General features: G+C 46.0%; 1 long non-coding RNA gene across 6 annotated transcripts; it reads left to right on the top strand.

Moving 5' to 3' along the window:
* The first annotated feature begins 7,913 nt into the window (after nucleotides 1-7,913).
* LOC120394271 lies at nucleotides 7,914-20,771 on the top strand. Of its 6 annotated transcripts, XR_005592227.1 has the most exons (14): nucleotides 7,914-8,136; nucleotides 9,759-9,858; nucleotides 11,052-11,100; nucleotides 11,345-11,399; nucleotides 13,827-13,898; nucleotides 14,745-14,851; nucleotides 15,204-15,966; nucleotides 16,135-16,236; nucleotides 16,342-16,389; nucleotides 18,143-18,251; nucleotides 18,762-18,877; nucleotides 19,317-19,362; nucleotides 19,481-19,551; nucleotides 19,749-20,771. It is a non-coding gene; the product is annotated as an uncharacterized LOC120394271 (long non-coding RNA). The 6 variants fall into 6 exon arrangements; XR_005592224.1 differs by lacking the exon at nucleotides 19,317-19,362 and having other exon boundaries at nucleotides 19,749-20,770; XR_005592228.1 differs by lacking the exon at nucleotides 19,317-19,362 and having other exon boundaries at nucleotides 15,813-15,966; nucleotides 19,749-20,768.
* The last annotated feature ends 3,718 nt before the right edge of the window (nucleotides 20,772-24,489 follow it).

The raw sequence follows: 24,489 nt of genomic DNA, 5'->3' as shown, positions 1-24,489 counted from the left end.
CTGGATCTCTCTTGAGAGGCTGTTTGGTCCAGTGACGCATCATAAAGGTCCAAGACCAGGCAGGCCCTGACATCACAAAAGGACTGCAGGCATCAGAGGTGGGCAAGACCCTGGCTCCCTGCAGTCCCTCCCCAGCACCCCATGAAGGTACTTAGAGACTGTGACTGAGTCACCCCGTAACCTTCTCTTCATTAAGCAAAAGAGATTGAGCTCCTGAGTCTCTCACTAGGCGGCAGGGTTTCTAACCTTTGAATCAGTCTTGAGGCTTTTTTCTGACTTCTCTTTCATTGAGAACATCCTTCTGGAAGGGCATTCACCAGCATAAGCCCTTGGAGAATGGCATTAAATTGGAGTAACACCACAGTGAATCAGGCAGGCGCTGTGAGGCTCTGGATGGGACTGGTCCCCAGACCGGGTGTCTGTCTGTCAACATCCACCAGATGTTGGCAGCCTCTTTTTTTAAACTTGGGAGTGGAATTGGCCCTCCACCCTTGGAGATGCCCTACTGAGCATATGTGACCCAAAGCACCCTCTAGTCACACCCTCCATGCGATGGTAATAATCTTTGTACGAAATATGCCTTGAGAGGTACCATTTGAAAACTAACAACTCTCTGGTCAATAAGATCATGATGCAACATTACATAGAGAGTGATGAGTTCCCCCTGTAGGACATTACTTGTGAAAACCCGACAGCCCCTCCTAGGCAACCGCTGTTAAAGAGGTCTGTCCTAAACAAAGGAATGGGGGGTTATATAAGCAGCAAACAGGGTCATCAAGACAGCAGGGGAAGGAGATGGTAGTGAACAGAGCAATTTACATTTCAGCAAACACAAGTAGTGGGGTGGGGGGGAAGAAGAGCACATGGAATGTTGACAGACCCTGGCTGTTGGCAGGGAGGATCAAACCTGGGATCTCTGGGGCTTAGTGCCTGATCCTCTACTGCATGAGCTAAAAGCCAACTGGCTCTTAGCTAATGCTGTAGCACAGACTCATTTTATGGTCTTGGTGCCACTAGATGGGACAGGACACCACACCCAGGAGGTGTGTGGGTTACACACGGACAGTGATGAGCTGCCAAAATCTTAACAACCGGTTCCCTACCGGGCCCTTCATTCGCTCCGGGTCTTCAGCAGCACTTCGGCGGTGGGTCCTTCAGTGCCACCGAAGACTCGGAGCGAGTGAAGGACCCGCCGCCAAAGTGCCGCCGGGGGAGCTATGCTTCTTTAGAGGACCAGGAGCTGTGGATTCTCCTGCTCCACCTGGCACTTCTGCTGGAGATTGAGGTCGGGCATAGGGGCTTCCCCTGCTGCTCCACGGCTTCTGCCAGGGCTGGGGTTGGGGCAACATTGCCCCACCCGCTGGGCAGAAGCTGCCTCCCCCCCACCGTTGACTGTGGCTCCTCAGCCTGGGCTCTGTAGTCACAGTGGCTAATCCACCACTGAGGGGGAGACGATGATGAAATCACATGTTGCACTTAAGCTATGAGCAGTTATTTGCAAAGCCATTCATTAATTATAAGGCATATGCATATCAAAGACATCTATATACAATATGGTTCGTAATGCCTTGAGCACAAGGGGAGGGAATTTCAGTGTATAGTTAGAACTAGTTTATTTTTTTTAAATTAGAAATGATTGCTCAGTGAACATATAGCGATTGTTGTTGGTGCTTGCAGCAGACTAGATAACATACTTAAGAAGGAAGCGGAGTCATAGGGTTTTCTGGTAAAATTTATACTCCTTTCTCATGTAACTGCACAGTGTATTTGTTGCACCACCAGCATAGATAGTGTGACAAAGTTCCTCCTCTACCTTGGTGGGTCCTGCACTTATTGGCAGATTTGTTCACCTCAGAGATCTTCCCCTCTGGTGGAGCCCACAGTCTGGGTCAACCCCTCCTGTGTCTGATCAGGAATTGGGAGGGAACCCAAGCCCTCCCTCTACTCCAGGTTCCAGCCCAGGGCCCTATGGATTGCAGCTGTCTATAGTGCCTCCTGTAACAGCTGCATGACAGCTACAACTCCCTGGGCTACTTCCCCATGGCCTCCTCCAAACACCTTCTTTATCCTCACCACAGGACCTTCCTCCTGGTGTCTGATAACACTTGTACTCCTTAGTCCTCTAGCAGCACACCCTCTCAGCTCTTTGCACCTCTTGCTCCCAGCTCCTGGCACACACACCACAAACTGAAGTGAGCTCCTTTTTAAACCCAGGTGCCCTGATTAGCCTGCCTTGATTGGCTGCAGGTGTTCTAATCAGCCTGTCTGCCTTAATTGGGTCTAGCAGGTTCCTGATTACTCTAGTACAGCTCCTGCTCTGGTCACTCAGGGAACAGAAAACTACTCATCCAGTGACCAGTATATTTGCCCTCTGCCAGACTCCTGGACCCCACTGCTCTGGGTCTGTCACAATAGCAAAGGAGATTTTCTGGAAAAGTTGAATAAAAACTAAAGATCCCAATCCCGGTCCCACTGAAGGTAAGCTTAACACTCCAAATAATCCTGGTGTTGGGACATCAGGACCATCATCTACAGGCTCAAGTTTCCAGTGTAATGTGTCAGTATTATCTGAAAGAAGGAAAAAAAAAAAAGTATTCCTTGCCTTCCAAAGAAAAGTTGGCAGCAAATTGACGCCAGTTCAGTCTGCCTGCTTTATTCATTCCTTCAGGATATGTGCTACTCCTTAAATATGTCAAAACATTTGTAATTTTTTTCCTCAAAAGCTTTCCCTGAGAATTGTTTACAAGAGAAGACAGTTACTTAAGTGGAAACATGGAGTATCAATCCATATAAGACTCAAAGTTCAGTTAGAAGATCTGAGATGTACATTGCAGTCATATAAGCAGGGTAAACCTAAATCAACAATGCATCATTCATAAACCAGTCAAGACAGACATAAATAATTTGCAGGCACGTGCATAATTTTGAAGTAGTTGTGGCTTGCAAAATATGGCTGTATTTGATCAATGCAGATGGAATGTTATTAGTGATAATGATAGCACCTACAAGATTGTAATCACGTATAGTCATAGTAACTCAGGACAGAAAATGTAACAGCACAAAAATGTCAATAAAAAAAGAACACAAGCAGAGTAGCTTGAAGATAATGGGTTCCGAAACCAATGAATACACATGAAAACACTCTACTTACCTGCCATTATGTGCGTAGTGCAGGTAATTTTTTGCTTGGTGCAACTTTTTGGGAGAAAATAGTTTTCTGAAATTCTGAAGAATCTGAAATAAAGAAACCCCTATAACATACACATACAGTATCACCCCATTCTCAGTTATGCCTTTCATCGATTATTTTACTGTTATTTAACTAATCAATCCTAACAATGTAACTTGATTAACAAATTAGATCCCACCACCTTAATTGGTTTACACTCAGCAAAATTACTTATACATCAGCAAAAACAAAAAAACCCCATACAGATAAACAATAGAGAAATGGGGACCATAAAGACCAAACAATAAATAAATCACCATGATTACAGGCATGCAAATCATTTAAGAAGTGACTATACAGTTATTGTAAAGATTCTTGATTATTCATGCAGTTAGTCAAGAAGACCCTTAGTATTTGGGTACTTTTACCAGATTCGCCCATTACTTGGAGTATGCTCATTTATTGGGGTTACTTATCTGGTTTTTTCCCCCCTGATAATTCTATTAATGTACTGCTTGTATAGAACACTGTTGTAAAACACCCCCTTTCCCAGGGCCATTTCCCCTTCTTCATTACCCATCTCTCTAACCTGTTGGTTTTCTCCTGTCTTAAGCAAGCAGCCAAAAGGTCTTTTTCACCCATCTCTACTTCTTTATCTCACTAATGATACCCACCAACAGCTCTTTCACTGCTAACAGTATTGCTGTAAAACCTTTATTTGTAAGGCACAAGTCTTTTAACTCCTTATTTCACAGTTCTACAGGTATTCTAAGCACGATTCTTAACAGAAGGTTAACAAATATTCTAAGAGAGAGAAAGCGAGACCTTGCTAAAGGAGCTTGGTCTGAAAAAGGAAAAGAAAGCTTCCACAGGTCTGTGCCTCAGTTTCCCTACTCCACAGCAACTACTCAACAATTAACACATGATTAGGGTCACGTGCTGCCTATGTTTCTTCACCAATTTGTTACCAGATTTGCCCATTACTTTGGGGGTATGCTCATTTATTAGGGTTACTCTTGGGGGGGGTTCTGTAATTATATCAATGTTGTGCTTGTGTGACTTGTGTTTTCATTTGGAGTTCTACTCCTCCCTTGTGCAAGTCCCCTCCCAATGGAGCTATCCTGAAGGACCTAGGTTCCCCAGGGCTGGGTTCCTCCAGCCACAGAATCAGATGAGAAAACACTCCCCTCCCCACCCTCAACAAGTCTGAGTGGACTGGGTCAATCAGCACTCTCAAGCTGATCCCCTTATATGCCCCAGTCTCAATAGGCTGGGCAAAGCAGCACTTTCAGCTGCAACCATTATGCCACAGGTTCAGCACATCCCTATCCCCACGTTCACATTACAATTGTACTGGTAGTAACCCACTTGATGGGCAAACCCTACAGTATTTTGGGGCACTACAGGGATCTGTAGTTTAGGTAAAAGAAGCATTGCTGCAGAGTAAATGGGGAAGATACAAACACAAGATTAAAGTTCAGAAAGAGAGAGGCATAGCTCAGTGGTTTGAGCATTGGCCTGCTTAACCCAGGGTTGTGAATCAATCCTTGGGGGGGCCACTTAGGAATCTGAGGCAAAAATCAGTACTTGGTCCTGCTAGTGAAGGCAGGGGGCTGGACTCAATGACCTTTCAGGGTCCCTTCCAGTTCTATGAGATAGGTATAATCAGCTTAACCATAAAAGTTATTCATTGAATAATAGTGAGAGGCTAAACAAAATAACACTTCCATTATTAAAGGTTAATACCTGAGGTAGAAAAGGAAACAGAGAGGGAGGGATCTCACCCACTCCAGGAAGCTTGAATTTGTCAGAGTTCCCAGGTGATGATGGTAGTTCAGGGTCTTGGATCAGTCAGGAGTAGATGAAATCCCAGTAGAACTGAGGCAGAGTTTGATCCATGCATCAGAACACTTACTGGAGTGTGAGTAGGGGTTTTTGTAGAGAAAATACAATGGTTCAAGGGAGGAACCTAGATTTGTTTATGGGTAAACTGATGACTCAAGGGTCTTCTTTAGGCTAGACCAGGGGTTGGCAACCTTTCAGAAATTGTGTGCTGAGTCTTCATTTATTCATTCTAATTTAAGGTTTTGCATGCTGGTAATACATTTTAATGTTTTTAGAAGGTCTCTTTCTATAAGTCTATAATATATAACTAAACTATTGTTGTATGTAAAGTAAATAAGGTTTTTTTAAATGTTTAAGAAGCTTAATTTAAAATTAAATTAAAATGCAGAGCCCCCCGGACTAGTGGCCAGGACCCAGACAGTGTGAGTGCCACTGAAAATCAGTTTGCGTGCCGCCTTCAGCACTCATGCCATAGGTTGCCTACCCCTGGGCTAGACAATAGGATCTGATCACTCCTAGCTATGGCTGATGTTCTTTCAGGGAGCTTGCAATGAAATTGGGCTGCTTCAGCATTTTGGATATCAGTCAAGGATTCATGACTAGAATTGGTCTAACTGCTGAGCTGAGTGTGTGCAGGCATAGGTTCATTAAGATCTGGAGCAGAGATTCCCCCATGATGCAGTTGTTCCCTGCTTTTCTGGTCCCAGAGTTCAGTGTGGTTCTCTTTTCTCCATTCTGTATGCTAATAAGATGTCTCCTTGTCCCATCTTTCATGCAGATGAGGATAGGGGAGTTGCCTTAATCTTGTCACCCTTGTCTCACACCACCATTCACTACCCTATGCAAGTTTTGTCTTTGATGGGTTTTGGTTCAAGCAGGGGAAGGGGTGGGTCCTTTCATGAGTCAGACAGGCTGGATACTGTGCCCTGGTTCGCCAAGACTGAGCTGACTGATATCATCTGTGACTGCAGAGGTGTTAACAGGGCATTGAGCATGAAATGATCTTTAACAATATGTTGTGATTACTTACATTAAAGAAATCCATTCTACCTTGGTTTAGGAGAGAGACCACTGATTGACCAATAAGAATCTGGTGTTGCAGGACCCAATAGTGCAATTATATTTGCTTCTCCATTGTCAGTGCAGCTTTTATTTTGGTGAGTTTTGCACACAGATGCAGAAATGTGGACTTGCGCATCCAGAAGTTCTGCAGCCACTGCTCATGATCCCAAGCCTTCGTTGTTGCAGAAGATTTTTGCCCTTGGGAAGGATGTAAGATGACACAATATAATACACTTACTGAATATTTGTGAATCAGCTTCTACACACAAAAAGCAATGATGTGTGAACATGGGACACTAAGGGCTGGATTTACAGGCAAGATAAATGCAGCAAAAGACAATCCTCATCGCTGGATCAAATGCAAAGGAATTGTTGAAAACAAGGGACAGTGTCAGGGGGTTCAGCTGGGTCCTGCCAGGCATGTGGGTCCTGAGGGAGCTTGGCCCAGACAGGCTCTGCTCCTACTCCAGCCTGATTGATTGCACCACTCCCAAAGGTCCAGAGTTATCCTGCCCCAGGACCAGCACTGGCTGCACTGCCAGCTCAGCCTGGCAGACACAGTCACCACAACAGGGCTGGCTATTGTGGACGGGGGTCAGGGCATGGGAGAGTAGGTCTTTATGGAGTCTGGGGGGGAGGGTGCTGGGCAGTGAGGGGGTGAGGAGATCTGTGTGTGTTGGGGGGGCCTGTGCAGTGGGGGAGATCTATCTGTGTCAGGGTGCTAGGAAGTGTCGGGGGGTCTGTAAAGGCACTGTGCAGTTGGGGCTGTGGGGGGCACTGGGCAGTGAGGGGATCTGTGTGTGTGTGGGGGGCTCTTAAGAACATAAGTGATCTTTCTCCTGCCATTCATCTCCACCCTCTGACAAACAGAGGCTAGGGACACCATTCCTTACCCATCCTGGCTAATAGCCATTAATGGACCTAACCTCCATGAATTTATCCAGTTCTCTTTTAAATGCTGTTATAGTCCTAGCCTTCACAACCTCCTCAGGCAAGGAGTTCCACAGGTTGACTGTGCGCTGCGTGAAGAACTTGCTTGTATTTGTTTTAAACCTGTTGCCCATTAATTTCATTTGGTGGCCCCTAGTTCTTGTATTATGGGAATAAGTAAATAACTTTTCCTTATCTACTTTCTCCACATCACTCATGATTTTATAGACCTCTATCCTATCCCCCCTTATTGTACCCTAACACCATATGGCAGCGCAGGGCCTGGCGGGCCAGTGTGCATCTGGCAGCTGCTGGTTTGTGAACAGTGCCCTTGTACTGGGCTGGGTGGAGCAGAGATGTCCCTGCCGCACCATAACCCATCTCCCGTTGTCCCTGGCCAGCCCCTCGCTCTGAGGACTCTGCCCCCCCATGTCTCCATTGCCCCCATGGGGGCCCACACATATGTTTAGCACCAGGCCTACAAAAGGTTAACCTGGCCCTGTTTGGGGTTCAGGCTCTGGGCCGGAGTTCGGGTTCAGGAGGGGGCAGGCTGTGGGCGTGTCTGTACAATATTGCACGGCATGAAGTCTCCCGGCTGGAGCAGTAACGTCTCCCCGCAGCACGTGTCAGAGAGAGAGAGGAGCTGCGGTGTCTAAGCAGTGACACGCTTGGAATCGGGCTGCCTGTGCCTTTAAGAGCCCAGCCCCAGGAACCCGCCCTCAGCGTCCTGGGGGAGACCGAAAAAAGCCTCTGCACCCCCCCGCGATGTGCGAGCAGAGCAGGTGGCTCCTCCCGCGGGGTGACTGTTCCCCCTCCCTGGGCGGGTTTGGGCCCCGCACAGGGTCTGGCAGCGGCTCCCTCCCTCCCATTTCCCCTCCACCTACAGCAGCTTGAGCCCCCCCCCCTCCATATGCCCCCTTGACCCCTCTTAACCCCGCCCCAGAGCCGGCAGCAAACTCTGAGGAGAAGTCAGGGCAGCGCGAGGGCAGCTGCCCCAGCGAAGGTCACTGCGCATGCTCGGTTCGGCAGCGCATGCTCAGTTGCGCCCAAAGCAGGGACGTGGGGGAGGGAGTTTTCCCTGTCGTTGGTGGCCGCGAGGGGAGCGTCCAGCATGAGGCAGAAGAAGAAAGGTAACGGCGGCGGCGGCGGCCCCGTCCTCTGCGGCTCGCGGGAGCCCCGCCCCCCCGCGTCTCTTCCTCGGGCTTGGGGCGGGGGGACGACTCGGTGCCCCCCCCCCGTCGTCTCCTCGGGCTGGGCCTCGAGCGCGAAGGCGGTTGCGCGGGAGCTGGAGTGTTCCCGCCCCCGCCGCTGCTCACGTGCCAATGGGGTTAAACGGCCGGCGCGCGGCAGCCCGTGCGCGGGATCGGGGCCGCAGCGCGGAGCGGATAGGGAGACGGCCCCCCCCTCCCCCGCGGGGCCCGCCCTGGTTCGCCTCAGGGGCAGCAGCTGTGGCCCGTTCCTGGCCTTGTCTTGTCAGAGACGCGGGTGGCTGTGTCTGCGCTGGCCCCTTCCTCGCCCTCGCTCAGGGCTGTGAAAAAACACCGACTCCCCCCTCCCCCCCACACACACGCAAAAGTTTTAGCGACGAACGCACCCGCGTGGGCAGCGTTTCCTCAGTGGGAGCCACGCTCCTGGGAGGTGGTTTTATTTCACTCTCCGGGTGTTACAGGCGCATTGGCACATTTGCACTGTTGTAAGGTGAGCAGTGTGGAGTAGCCATAAAAACAACCAGGAGCTGGGTGGCACCTTAGAGACTAACAGATTTATTTGGGCAGACGCTTCTGTGGGTAGTTTTTTGCCCAGAAAAGCTTATGCTCAAATAAATCTGTTAGTCTTTAAGGTGCCACCGGGCTCCTGGTTGTTTTTGTGGCTACAGACTAACACAGCTACCCCCGATACTTGAGGTAGCCATAGATCCAAGGCCGGAAGGGACTACTGTGATCATCCAGTCTGACCTCCTTAGCACGTCCCTAAATTAATTCCTGTTTGAACTAGAGCATCTCATAAAAAAAGAAAGTCTTGATTTAAATGTGTCCAATGCTGGAGAATCCAGCCTAGCCCTTGGGAAGTTGTTCCGGGGTCAGTTACCTTCTCTGTTGAAAATTTGTGCCTTAGTTCTAGTCTGAATTTGTCTAGATCAGAGGTGGGCAAACTATGGCCCACGGGACCCTCCTGCCTGGCCCCTGAGCTCCTGTCCCAGAAGGCACAATGCTCTGGGCTGCTGGGCAGTGCAGCTGCAGAGCTGCGGCCTAACCCAGTGCTCTGTGCTGCGCGGTGGCGTGCCTGGCCATAGACACGCCACCAGTGCTCCAGGCAGCACGGTAAGGGGGCAGTGAGTAGGGGGCTTGGATAGAGGGCAGAGGAACTCAGGTGGTGGTCGGGGTGGGGGTGTCGGGGGGGAATGTGGTTGAATGGGTGCAGAGGTCCTGGGGGGCATTCAGGAAAGAGGGGGAGATAGATGGGGTGGCAGGCGGAAGTCAGGGGCAGGGGTTCCGGGGGCAGTGAGGGGATGGGGGGGTTAGATGGGGTAGGAGTCCCAGGAGTGGTGGTGTCAGGGGGCAAGAAGCAGGGTGGGGGATAGGGGGTGATGTAAATGAGGAATCACGTGCATTGGCATAGCTCTGTGGGGTTGGCAGCCTAAGGCTGGAATTGCAGGAAATGTTAGCTTGAATTGGTAATTTGCACAAATGATTCGCAAATGTCAATTGTATGTGTGTTGTTTTTTCCTGAACATACACCATTTTTATTTCAGGAGACCTCAGCCATGCAGAGCTGATGATGCTGACAATAGCTGATGTCATTAAACAGCTGATTGAGGCTCATGAGCAGGGAAGAGATGTGAATCTAAATAAGTAAGTAGTGCTAGCCAGTAACTTATCTCTATGCTTTCCAGGGCAGGTACCCAACCCTGGAGGAATAATTGTCTCTTCAGACATTTTTAAAAATAGTACTTAGTTTTCACACCCCCAACTAAATTTCTTTCACCAATACAAATCTTATATAATTGCATTTGTGCGCTGACTTGAAAATATACCCGTTTACTTCATTCAGAGCTTTTATACCATGGCATGAGGCATATTAATGAAAAAGAATAAGCATGTCTCTTATTTTTTACATTGTAAGTCTGTCCAGCTTGTTAGTCCGACAGAGGCCATACAGGGTACGTCTACACAGCAAAAAACAAAACAAACCCTCCACTGACTTGGACTTGCAGGGCTTGCATTGTGGGGCTAAAAATATCAGCGTAGATCATAGAATCATAGGACTGGAGTGACCTTGAGAGTTCATCTAGTGCAGTCCCCTGCACTCGTGGTAGGACTACTTATTATCTAGACCATCCCTAACAGGTGTTTGCCTAACCGCTCTTAAAAGTCTCCGATGATGGAGATTCTACAACCTCTGTAGGCAATTTATTCCAGTGCTTAACCACTGTGACAGGAAGTTTTTCCTAATGTCCAAACTAAACCTCCCTTGCTGCAATTTAAGCCCATTGCTTCTTGTCCAATCCTCAGAGGTTAAGGAGAACAATTTTTCTCCTTAAAATTAGTTGGTAGCTATAGTAGTCTGCTATCCCATTTGTTGATTAGCTTCTGTGGAAGGGACATGACACACACGCTGCCAGCCCCACGCCTCATACAGTGAGTCATTCCCTTCCTCTAGCATCATACAGCTCGTTTACCCTGGGGCAGTGACGGGGGGGGGGGGTAGGTTGTGTCGACTGGACTGGACTGGACTGGACCATCCTCTGCAATCTCTGCAGGACAGAGAACTTTGCAGGCTCTCTCCTTCAATGCTTATAAACTCTGCAGGCTCCTGGTACCAGCAATCCCTCTTTCTCCAACCCCTGGATGGTTGTGCTTTGTGACCTATATTGGCTGCATCATAGGAAAGCACAATGGCTACCCATGATGCCTCATAGTGCAATACTCTCCCACAAGGAAAAACTTCCCTCTGCCCCCACATGGCAATCACCTCTGGCTCATTGTTCTCTCAGGTTTATTGAGGAGTTCTCTTCTAACCCTGCTGCTTTCTCTGTGTGTGGCAGGCTTCTCCGAGGAAGAGGAGACACAGAAAGAAAAAGAAGAAACCGAAAGGTAAGCAGCCCCAGACCCCACAGCTGCGGTGGCAGACTCAGGCCCCATGCAAAGCAGAGAAATAGGGTCCATTCCCCCACGTGCCCCCCTCTTCCTGCAAAGGCACAGTCGTGCCCAGAGTCGTGCAGAGGCACTGGCTGGGGCTCCGTTCACAGGCTGCCCCTGAAATCTGGGGCTCTAGGGTGCTAGGAAGCAAGGAGTGCCCAAGCAGCTCAATGTCTCCTTTATGTCTCACTTCTGGCAGCTTTTGGACACTGCGAGGAAGAGTTGGAGGAGGCTTGTGCATCCCTAGAGACATGGTAAGCAATGCCCCCCTCCATAAATCTGCAGTGGGTCAGTCCTCTCCTTTAGCATCATGCAATTCATCCCCACCCAGGGGCAGTAGCCCGAGTAATCTCTCCCCTGCCCCGACCTATGTACCAGGCAAGCAATTCTTCTCCTTTAGACTCCTGCAATTCATTCCCACCCAGCAGAAGTTGTCATCTCTAATCCAGCCCCACGCCTCATACAGTGAGTCATTCCCTTCCTCTAGCATCATACGGCTCGTTTACCCTGGGGCAGTGCGTGGGGAGGGGGGGTAGGTTGTGTCGACTGGACTGGACTGGACCATCCTCCCCTCCCATGAGGGGGAAAAAATGTTTTCTGGGAGCAGCCCCGTGCACCCCGGGGAGGTGAGGTGAGGAGGTCAGGAGGAAGGCTGGGCTTTCTGGTACGGTGAGTAGGGTGAAAGGGATCCAGCAGCACTTGGGTAATGGCCCCTCCTCCAGTCCTCCAGCATAGGTTCCCAGCCCGATTTGAACCCTGGACCTTTCCCCTGCTCCTTGCTATGTTTGAAAGAAACAGCAATCAAATGACACCCTGTCATGAGGTGTCCATCCTACAGTCCCTAGAGGAGGAACTTTGTCACAGTAATATAGAATTTTGTTATTATTTATATAGTCATGGAAAGTAAATAATACATGAAAAAATGAAAGGTTTTTTTTTAAGTGTTTTTTTGTTTTAGTCATCCCTGCCAGGGCCCCATCGAAACCGTTCGAATTGGGCCCCGCACTTCCTAAAGCCGGCCCTGAGCACCCGAACCCCCGCTGCAGCCCTGGGACTGGAGGAGCTCTCACTCCCTGGTACAGCCCTGGGCCGTGACACAGGGACAGAGCGTCTCTGGCCCTGGGGCTGTGTGGTAGAGGAGGGGTGGATGGGAAATGAGCCAAGGAGTTGTGGGGCAGGTGGAATGGTGGGGAGCCTAGGTGGAACATGGCTGGGATCCTGGGAAAGAGGACAAAAGGGGTAGGGCCATGGGTGGTGCAGCAGGCAGATAGGGTGGGTAGGGCCCAACAATTGCTCTGGCCCAGGGCCCCAAGAAACCTTAATCATCCTCCATGCTCTATCTTCTATGATCAACAGAGGGGACATTGTTCCATTCTGCAAAAGGAAGAAAGGTTGTCGTTGTGCATACCATGAAGGAAGGCCTGCAACTCTTTTGAAATGTATCATTCAAAAAGATCTCACAAAACTAAGTGATTGGGCAACAAAATGGCAAATGAAATTTAATGTGGATAAATGTAAAGTAATGCACATTGGAAAAAATAACCCCAACTATACATACAACATGATGGGGGCTAATTTAGCTACAACGAGTCAGGAAAAAGATCTTGGCGTCATCGTGGATAGTTCTCTGAAGATGTCCACGCAGTGTGCAGAGGCGGTCAAAAAAGCAAACAGGATGTTAGGAATCATTAAAAAGGGGATAGAGAATAAGACTGAGAATATATTATTGCCCTTATATAAATCCATGGTACGCCCACATCTCGAATACTGTGTACAGATGTACAATATCCTCACCTCAAAAAAGATATTCTAGCACTAGAAAAGGTTCAGAAAAGGGCAACTAAAACGATTAGGGGTTTAGAGAGGGTCCCATACGAGGAAAGATTAAAGAGGCTAGGACTCTTCAGCTTGGAAAAGAGAAGACTAAGGGGGGACATGATAGAGGTATATAAAATCATGAGTGATGTTGAGAAAGTGGATAAGGAAAAGTTATTTACTTATTCCCATAATACAAGAACTAGGGGTCACCAAATGAAATTAATAGGGAGCAGGTTTAAAACAAATAAAAGGAAGTTCTTCTTCACGCAGTGCACAGTCAACTTGTGGAACTCCTTACCTGAGGAGGTTGTGAAGGCTAGGACTATAACAATGTTTAAAAGGGGACTGGATAAATTTATGGCGGCCAAGTCCATAAATGGCTATTAGCCAGAATGGGTAAGAATGGTGTCCCTAGCCTCTGTTCGTCAGAGGATGGAGATGGATGGCAGGAGAGAGATCACTTGATCATTGCCTGTTAGATTCACTCCCTCTGGGGCACCTGGCATTGGCCACTGTCGGTAGACAGATACTGGGCTAGATGGACCTTTTGGTCTGACCCGGTACGGCCTTTCTTATGTTCTTATGTTATCATGGCAGTCCACTGGATGGACATCTAGGAATATTCAAAATGAGGAATATGCTGACATCAAAGTACTATTGGCCAGGGATGACAAAAGACATTGCCAATTGGGTATGTAAAGTAACAAAGCTAAATCCTGAAGAACGCTACTTACAATTGAAATATAAGTTCAAAATGTATAAAAGAAATATAAAAATATATTTGGTGTGCAACTGTGAACTGTTCCCTTGCAATACTGTTTCGATAACGAAATGTTAATGTCATATTGATCCATCCAAAATAGGTTGCACAGTGTCTGACTTGCCAGAAAGAGGGAAAGGAATTAAATCTGGATACTACCTTGAAAAGCATAAAGGTGAATTTTGGAATCAGACACATTATTGTTTAGCATTATCCATTGTTATTTCTATTATGCAATGAGGCCTTGTTCTTGAAACAGGTTCAATGCATACAAGTGGAACAGCATAGTGCAGCAATTACCTCTAATGTGCCTTTGCACTGGCTGATGATATTTCATCAGCTTTACTCTTGTATTGTTTTTCCTAACCCATTCCTGTACTACTTGTTTTGTTCTTTCTCTTCTGTATTTAAAATGGGGCTTTACATTCTGATTCTATGGCTGTTGTAACCATATTACATTGGGCACTCTGCTTATGATGCATGGGTTTATTGAGAACATTTAGTAAGAAACATGTGAAGTATGACTAACTGGTACCCTATTATGTAGGTCACTTCGATCTGGGAATTGGTGGGAATGGATTTAATAGGATCATTATCAGTATTCATCCTTTGTTACTGGTGTATATACTGACAGCCATAGATTATCTTTGAAGATGGGTGGAAGCCTTTCCACTTAGCAGTAAGTCAGCATCTGAGGGGACAAACAGCATGTACAAAATGCTTGTTCGATGTGGATGCCCACAGCAGATACCGACAGATCTTGGTCCAGAATTCAATAATAAGGTGGTTTTTGTTTTGTTTTATAAACTGCTGTTGGTCACCGTCAGGGTTGCTATAAAATTATTTTTTGGTGTCTTCATATCTACTAAAGAAACCCACAACTACTTGTTTCCAATACAAATATTAAAAGATGGGCTATTCCTGTTGCTAATCACACATAAAAGTAATGGCAAATACGCAAAGGAACATTCCTTAACACAAGTCTGTATGTAAGTTTATGGTGTAACTTATTTTCTTTCAGTTTAACCTGTATATTTGTGAAAGATTGGGAATAAAACGTAGCTTCACCAGCCCGTACCACCCACAAACCAATGGCTTGGCTGAAAATGCTAATAAATCCATCAAAAGGTAAGCGAATGGGTGGGATTATTACAGTACTAATGGCAAGTAGAGTGTGCTACGCCGGAAGATGCAACTCACTAAAAAAAATCTTCAAAATCAATCTGTTATATTGGAAGTCTTTCATTATATATTACACCTTTTTGATTATGTATAATCTATTTCAGTCAAGACTGTATGTGTCCTTTTTTTTTTTTTTAAACAAACCAATGAGCATTTGTTACAGAGCATTGCAAAAGATGGTTGACAATGGGGGTAACTGGAATGAATTACTTGAGCCCATTTTATTTTCTTTGCGAACTAAAATATATGCAACAACAAAAATTTCATCCTTTCGACTAATGTTTTGTGATGACCAAAGTTTCCAGAAGTCTCAGAGAACTACACGGTGGTGTATGTTGTTACCAGCACCTTTCATCGACACATGGCATTCAGTGTGTCTTCATTTTACAAATACAACCCCTTCTCCATTTGTTTACAAAGATCCCAGATATGAATACATTCGGGGAAGATTTCTGCAAAGAGTACAGCATAAATATGAAATTGAGACATGATGCTGACATTGCTCTGGCTCTAAGTAATATTTCTAAAGCACAAGAAAAACAACAAAGACATTATGCTAAAAGAAAGACTTCTAAATATGGGGAAATAACATTTGATGTTGGGGACTGTGTTCTGCTACTGAATTCTAGAAAGAGAACAGGAAAAGGAGAAATGGTGCAACCTACCTATCGGGGACCATACAAAATTATGACTGTTGAGGGTGAGAGTGAAATTACAAACCATCTAATGGAAATTGTTAGGAACCATGTATAGCATCGCACACTTAAAACCATTTAAAGAGCCACCAACATTAGCTGCTGAAAGCGCATCCGATGTTTTTCTCTGAACTGAAATTTCAGTTGGTGACAATGAACCAGAAACACACTCAGAGTGCCATCCACTTTTCTAATGTCTTCTATCTCACAAGTCTCATGACAGCACAGTGAAAAACATAGAGGTCACAGCAACAGAAGAAGAGGAGTATGTAGGGCAAGATGTTTCAAGCAATGATACAAGTGATGCTGATGACAATTTTGATATGTTTATGGAGGAGGTGGAAGACAAGCAATGGATTCTGAAAGGTAATCGGTTACCACACCTTTCTTAAACAGATTTTTAACAGTTCCATTTATGAAGTATATGTTAAAGGTTTTCATGTACAAAGTGGCAGCATTCACAGTAGTAAAACAGAGAAAAAGGAAACTGTGTATTACCATGCATGTAATATCTGTTACTTTTTTTTTTTCTAGTCAAACTTGTAATGACCGGCAAACACACAGAGACTAGAGGCCAAAGTGAGAAAAATCAAATTGTATGGCTCTTCATTTCATTGCCTGAAACCAAGAAGCTGGGTAAGTGATGAGGTACATTTAAGTACCACTAAACGTGTATGGTAACAGGATTGATTCATCAAATATTATTTAAATTGTGCCTTTTTCTTTCATCATGTGTTGTAGGTTATTGGTGCATATTTGAGCCGTGTGGTCGAGAAAGCAGATGGAAAGGTAGGCTACTTAGGCCTGGTCTACACTGGGGGGGGGTCGATCTAAGGTACGCAACTTCAGCTACGTGACTAGCGTAGCTGAAGTCGAAGTACCTTAGCTCAAATTACTTACCTGTCCTCACGGCGCGGGATCGACGTCCGCGGCTCCCCCGTCAACTCCGCTACCGCCACTCGCTCCGGTGAGGTTCCGGAGTCGACGGGAGCGCGTTCGGGGTTCGATATATCGCGTCTAGATGAGACGCGATATATCGAACTCCGAGAAATCGATTGCTACCCGCCGATCCGGCGGGTAGTGAAGACGTACCCTTACTGTGATAGTACATGAAAGTATACATTGTTTACTTATTGATACAATCATGTGAATCTGTGATACAACATATTTAAGCCCAAATACCCTTGGAATATTAACATAAACCTGAAATTGCAACATTTCAGTGTATTTACTGCTGCCAAACATTTACTGAAATGTATTTGGAGGTGTATATCCGACATACAATACTTGACTAATTGAGGGCCACGTTAGTTTTGCTGTACAGTTCAGTGGGTCCATTAATTAAACACAAATATGTGAACAGCTTAGTCAGTTTTTACAGTAAGTAAGACAGAGCACATTGATTACAAGTCTTTTTGTTTTTACATGACTCTCTCTTACATATCTGATTTGTTACACTAAGGATCCCTTGATCTACATTTCATGGTTTGCTTCACTGGAAACTATAATTGCATTTCTAATTTTTTTTAAATGAATACAGAGTGAAATTCTTCAAAATGCTATATTATTGCTTCCTTACCACACACCAGGTCATTGGGTTCTTGCAGTAAGATATTTTGTATTGTACTTCTAGATTCTGGGCAATAAATGTGGTACTATATAAGAGATTTGTAACACAGCTGGGTAGCAGTGATATAATTTCCCGTGTTACGGGTTTTCAGTGCATGCAAAGGAAAGTGGAATGTGAATGTAAAAAATAAAATGCTACTGTGAAGTTATGTTGTTAATGTAACTTAGAAGAATGCAGTCTGTAACGAATTGATCAGCATATTGTGAAATCATTGTTCTCTTGTGTGTTAGACATTACAAATGAGACTATGTTAATGGAATGATTTTTGATAAATCATTACAAAATTGTTGAACTCCTCACATTACCAATATAATTTGTACATATATTTACACTTACAGATAGTCTTGATGGGGGGGAGGGGGGAAGGAATTGTTACTAATTGGCCCCTTCTGTGATAAGATGAGATATGAAAGAACATGCCTGAGGAATTGGAGGTGATTTATTAGATACTTACTTTTACAGTGTATATGAACTGTTACGGGGGGGGGGGGGGGCGGGAGAGGGGAATTCAGGGAATGTAACAATAGTGAGACTAATATCTTCCTGTTAGCTACAAATAAAAATTGAAACAGCATGTACTTGTACTGAATATGCTCAGTAATGGACTTTTTTGAGTGAACTTGTGTGATTTGAGTCTGGGTAACGACTTCATAGAATGTGGACACGAAACAGTAGCATGTTGCATGATTGAGAAGGTGGTGTTATCAACATGGGGCACAGCAGATCAGGTGATACATAGTGTAAGAGTGAGACAATAATATGAAAGCAAGTGCGTATATATGTGAGTAATAAGTCATTTCAATCATTAATTTAATAGAGAGAGAATGGATTTGTATGTATGTCCAGAAACTGAAGGAAAAAAAAGAAAAGCTCATTTATGCAGTCCGCTAAGGTACTCTCTAAAAATTTCAGATAGTTCATCAAACGATTAACTAGCAAATCCTCATCTGATTGGAAGAGTAAAATTCTTCAGCATCCCAGACAAAGTGATGGCCACAACTGTGGACCACTCATCTTAAAGGTATTGAATACCAAATTGCCATTATCGTTTGTTATTGATATGCATTTACCCGGGGTGAAAGTAAATGCCAGAGATTACCAGTGTGCACTGCACTGACGTCCTTGCCAAGGTGTGTGGGGTGGGCTCCTGGCCCCCAGAAGGGGTGGGGTCTCCAGCAGAAGGTGTGGGGCTGGGGGGCCAGATTCCCCCAGCCATCCCTTCCTGACAGCTGCTGCTGCAGGGGCCAGGAGCACCAGGCCCTTGTGAATCACTGGAACGCAGGGCAGCTGCCCCTCTTGCTCCCCCACTGTCGGTGGCCCTGCCAGTAGCATCCAACAGCTGCTGGACCCTATGGCAGGGCCACTGATGGGGGGAGGGGCTAAAGGAGGCAGCAATGTTAAAGCATAGAGCACTGAAAAAGCAGCTCTGTAATGTCCGCCATGTATGGGCCGGTATCGGTGGCTGATTCTTACCAGTATGCTGGACCGGTCCACTTTCACCTCTGGTAATTATGATGTTTTGTCTAAATAGAAGTTAGTTTGCAGAAACCTATTTCCAGCAGAAAGACATCAGTATGGTAGAAACAACACAAGAGGCTAATACTGCGTTTAGAAGACAAAGAACAGTTGTTCTAATGAAGGAGTCAGGTAATAACTTTCTCCCATGTACTATGGGCTCATTAGGCACATGTGAAGATAACAGGAAGAGTGGAATTATGTCACGTAACAGTCAGTGATCTTAATACCCCTAAAGTGAGATATCTCACAGGTTTGGTTCTGTAATGGTGACTATGCATCAATAATATCTTCTAAAAAATTTGAATGGGGTTGAAAATTTGAATGGATGCTATTGATAGACCAGTTAAATGAAATTTGGTATTTTTATATACAGCTGCAGTAAAGTAAAAATTTGAGAAAATATGAGTCACAAAAAAGAAACTAACAAATTTATTTGAGCATAAGCTTTCATGGGCTACAGCCCCCTTCTTCGGATGCATAGAATTCTAAGCTGTAGCCCACGAAAGCTTATGCTTAAATAAATTTGTTGGTCTCTAAGGTGCCACAAGTACTCCTGTTCTTTTTGCAGATACAGACTAACACGCCTGCTACTCTGAAACCTGACAAAAAAGAAAGTATGTTCAAACCAGTGACTGGATTAAAATATTGACATTAATTAGTAAATTAAGATTTGCATTTTCAGTGTTGGTCGTAAGGTAATCAGCATTTCATACCGCTATATGTCTTTTTCAGAAAGCGTGGAGGACTACTGCATATACTGCAACTTTGTCATTTGTGAAAAGGAAAGTGAGGATTGCACGATGGTAAGAAACATAGAATTCTATCAGAAACAAATGCCATAAACTGCCTAAGGATCAGGATTCTTGTAAACATTTTCATCGTGTTGATAGGCATATCTTAGGTAATACTGACATGTGGATAGGAATAGCATGAGTGAATGCAAAGTATGTGTAACATTATAACGTCTGTGATTTCATTTCTCAATTGTTACTTATCAAAGGTCCAGTGTGATTCTTGCAAGAGGTGGGCACATATGCCCTGCATTACAGAAGGAACCAATCAAGAAAACCTGACTGATGAGAAGAAAGAATACAAGTGTAAAAAGTGTGCATAGTTCACTTCTTTACCAAAAAATAACATTGTTTAAATGCTTGTTGTTCAAAACATCATGGAACTAAAGGAAAACTCTTTCTTTATATACCAGATTATAATAAAAAAAATATTCTCTGTATTTGTGTCCCAACTAGTTGCAAAAGAGGAGGGTTGCTCTTTGTGCCACTACACTAGACCACCCCACCAGACAACTGAGGCGAGCAGCTCCCACCGTAAAGCAACACCATCTCCGACCGCTCCGTCGTAAAAGGCCATGCCCCCTCGCCATGCTACCGCAAAGCAATGCCGGGCTTAAGGTGCATGTGTAGCAGCTACTGCCGCTCTGGCTCCTGACACGGGCAAACCAGCTGTTCTAGTTATGGCTGATCGCTCTGCTGGAGAAGCACGGTGTGGCCCGCCTAGAACATCTCCGCTAGACCGCAAAGCCCAGCGAGGCAGCAACATCCCATCTAGAACCCACAGTGCAGGCCTTCTAGCACACACGCAACTGGGCGCCACTGCATCTAAACTAGAACCCACCATGCAGGCCTTCCAGAACATCCTCACTAGCACACAAGCTGCTGGGGTGGCAAGCATCTAAACTAGAACCCACCGTGCAGGCTTTCTAGAACGTCATAGCTAGAACACAGCAGCTGGGCTACAGCATCTAATCTAGAACTGGTAGGGTGGATTTTCTAGAACAAAGACCCAGCTGGGTAGAACATGTAATATAGAATCCCTAGCAGCACCCTTCTAGAATTGGGGGTCACAACCCTCAGGGGTTGCAAGGTTATTACAGGGGGGCTGTGAGCTTTCAGCCCCTATGCAAGGCGGAGCTGACAGCCTGAGCCCTTCCAGACTAGCTCCACCTCCAATGAAAGGTTGCCAAAATAGAAGTTTGCCCAGGGCACTGTTTTCCCCAAGGCCCACTCTGGGACTGAAACAACATTAAAGGTCTTGATTATTCAGTAGCTGAAGAGCTGCATTAAATTGCAGACTAATCAGAATACTGAGATTGGCCAAAAAACCCCAAATTTGTAATTTAACAGTCAGCGCAAAGGCAGGGCCGCCTCTGGTTTTTTTGCTGCCCCAAGCGAAGAAAAAACAAACAAAAAAACCCTGCAGGGCGGCTGGAGCCAGGGTGCAGGGGCAGTCCCTGCGCTGCAGATGTCAGACGTGCCCTGGATGGAGAGGGGGGCGGCCAGGGCTTCAGTGGGGCCCTCACTACACGGCCCCAACCGCTGCACCACCTGCCGGGAGGGCTCCGTGCTGCTCCGGTCGGCGGGCAGGGAAAGACACGGGCTGCCCTGCCAGGCTTCCTACAGACCTGGCATGGGCTGGGGCAGACAGAGCGCATGGGGTGCCCCCTCCCTGCAGCTCACAGGGCGGCGAGCAGCAAACAAGAATCTGCCGCCCCAAGCACGAGCTTGCTCGGCTGGTGCCTGGAGCCAGCCCTGCGCAAAGGTTAAATGTTATGCAGAGGGAAGGATGGCATGGTATGGTGTTGCCACCCTTACTTCTTCAGTTCTGTGCTGCTGCTGGGGGCAATACCTTCAGAGCTGGGCTCCTGGCCAGTGGCTGCCATTCTCCAGCTGCCCAGCTCTGAAGGCAGAGCCTGCTGTCGGCAGCAGCACAGAAGTAAGGGTGCCAATGGGGCACTAAGTCTGCTGTGAAAAATGATATTTGTACATTTGTTAATATCACATTGCCCCTATTGCCTCCCTTACTTCTCAGCTGCTGCTGGCCACTGCCTTCAGAGCTGGGAGGCTGTGAAAAGTGATATTAACAAACATACAAATACCACTTTTCACAGCCTTCCCGCTAGCTAGCAAGTCTGCTGAGAAAAGTGATATTAACCAACATACTAATACTGCAGCAGCAGCACAGAAGTAAGGTTTGCAGTGGAGAGCTAAGTCTGCTGTGAAAAGTGACATTGACTGAGTTCCCCCCCCCCCCCCCCCCAGACGGCAAATGTGAAAAATCGGGGGGGGGGGGGGAAATAGAAGCCTATATGAGAAAACGACCAAAAAATCAGGACATCTGGTCATCCTAACACACACACACACACACAGCAGTATTAAACAGTAGCTATTTTAAAAATTAACTTTTCTGCTTATAATTCAATAAAAATTTGGTTTAGGCTTAATTTTAAAATGGTGAGAGAGGGTAAATCCATTTTAAAAAATATGGTTATATATTTAGCATTTAAAATAGTGTTAAATATAAACAATGTGTTTTTAATTCAGAAGGGGGGGGTCCTCCTCAGAGGCTTGCTATGTGAAAGGGGTCGCCAACACACAAAAAATTGAGAACCTCTGGTCTAGAACATTTTAACAAAAACAGAGAGAGTAGCTGAACTACAGCATCTCAGTAGATTTTCTCCAGCCTCTAGACCCCAACCTGTCATAACACTCTCTTTGGCAGGGAGCCTGCTGCCCCACAAGTTCGATAACATTGGGGATCACATACAGGCTCTGCATCACCCACTGTGGTCAGGGGAAGCCTCTTTGGTTTGGACTCCCTGCCCTTCTTTGTTGTCTGTCACTGCTGCACCACTTGCTCCGTCTGATTTCCAGGGAAAGCCCATCTCTCGCCCCACAAAGAGGCTGGTGGTTCTGATTGTGTCTGAAGCAGCACATGGATTTGTTATAACTGACTTCAGTGGGTGCAGGATTAGGTCCAGGGCAGGTTTACAGTTACACAACAGATGCAGAGATGCTGGAGATGAAAAAGACATACTAGGTGCCATCTAATGCCTGGTGGTCAGTGCAGAGATGTTCTTTACAGTCGATTTGCCAGTGTTTTATCCAAGTGCATTCTGACTAACTCATGCAATGAGGTTTCCACCACAATGGGTTACCTAGGAAGGTGGTGGAGGTTTTTAAGGCCCAGCTTCACAGACTGGGATGATTTAGTTGGTATTGATCCTGCTTGAGCAGGGGATTCGACTAGATACCTCCTGAGGTCTCTTCCCACCCTGATATTCTATGATTTCACTTGAGAAAATATTGCACAAGCTAGATCTCACCATTCATACCTATTAGTTCCTGATATTCAGTTTAAAATGTCCATGTTTTAAATTCTTTCCAGTCTGTCTACTTCTTATTCTTGTTATTTATTGTAACACCTAGGAAGCTCAACTGCAATTCGGGCTTTGTGTGCTAGCAGCTATACAATAAGAAAGAGAGGAATTGTTTAACATAGTAAAAGAGGTTTGTCTCTATTTTATCTTCATCTGTAGCTGATGAAAGCTTATGCTCAAATAAATTTGTTAGTCTCTAAGGTGCTGTCTCGGAGTCCCCGGGCGATGCTCTGGAACTGCTCCCCATAAAGCCAGTCAGGACTTTGGGAAGCCTCCTCTCCCATGGAGCAGACTGTCTTCAGGGCAAGAAGCTCACACGGCTTTACCTCCTGGGTCTCTCCTTGGAGCATTCAGCATATGCCCCTCCGTGTGCTTCCCACAGCGAGTCCGCCCAGGCAGGGTCCTGGGGAAGCCAGAGGGTCCTACACCCCCACTTCGCAGTCAGATGTGACTCTCAGCCAGCCAGTAAAACAGAAGTTTATTTAGATGACAGGAACACAGTCCAAAACAGGTCTTGCCGATACAGACAACAGGAGCTCCTTTAGTTAGGTCCATCTAGGGCCCCTACGGAGGCCACAGCCCCGTTGGGAAGCCCAAGCCCTGCAACCTTCCGAGGTCAATACTCCCCACTCAGCATTCACATAACGCATCAAGAACATTCGCACTTCATCACAGGTGCCACAAGTACTCCTGTTATTTTTGCGGATACAGACTAACACGGCTGCTACTCTGAAATCTCTAACTTAGGTATCTACAGCCTTCAGATTCTTGCATGCAGTCATATTGCTGCTTTCAGCTCCTCAGTGGTCCAAGAGCTAATCTATCCATATATAGAGCTTTTAATTTTTCTTCATAAATCAGTCATGACTGAGTTCACCATCGAAGACCTCCACATTTTAAAGTTAATATACACTTGTATCTATTTACCAGACTGGGTGTTTAATAATATTAACTCAGCACTAGGTGGCAGCAAAGTATTTAAATTGGCAAGAGCAGCTCAAATCCTGATTCCTCCATACATATATGAACTAGTTGAAGAGAAGGGGTAACAGCTGGAAACCTGGTGTAAAGGGGCAGGAGATTGGGAGAGAGGGGCAAAGGATGCCTGGAAATTAGGACAGAGGAAGAGATAAAAGTAGCAGAAGTATCTATGAAGGTAGGTGTGGTAAGGCAAGTGGTTCTTGGGGAGCCATCCTAGTACCCATGGCTGTTCGCGTTTGGAGAAAGTATTTGTTGTTGGATGGATACTAGGATGGCTCCCCAATATGCCAATCTCTTCATGGGCCACTTTGAAGAATAATGTTCTGGACAAATGCACCACTAAACCAATGATATACATCAGTGATAGTTTCATCCTCTGGATAGACAACTTAAACTTCCTCATTGATTTCCCCCACAATGTCCATAACCATCACCCAACCTAAACTCTCCCTGGAACAGTCCCACACTAGCATCAACTTCCTGGACACCACAATCATCTTCAACAATGGAACCCTGCCGACATAGGCGCCGACTTCTAATGGTGCCAGTGGGTGCTCGACCCCCCTCTGACCCTGGCCCCGCCCCA

This window comes from Mauremys reevesii, unplaced genomic scaffold (genome assembly GCF_016161935.1).
Source record: "Mauremys reevesii isolate NIE-2019 unplaced genomic scaffold, ASM1616193v1 Contig46, whole genome shotgun sequence".
In the NCBI taxonomy this organism is placed as follows: Eukaryota; Metazoa; Chordata; order Testudines; family Geoemydidae; genus Mauremys; species Mauremys reevesii.
Note: the sequence above shows the minus strand (reverse complement) of the source record. Positions and strands in the feature narration are given on the sequence as shown.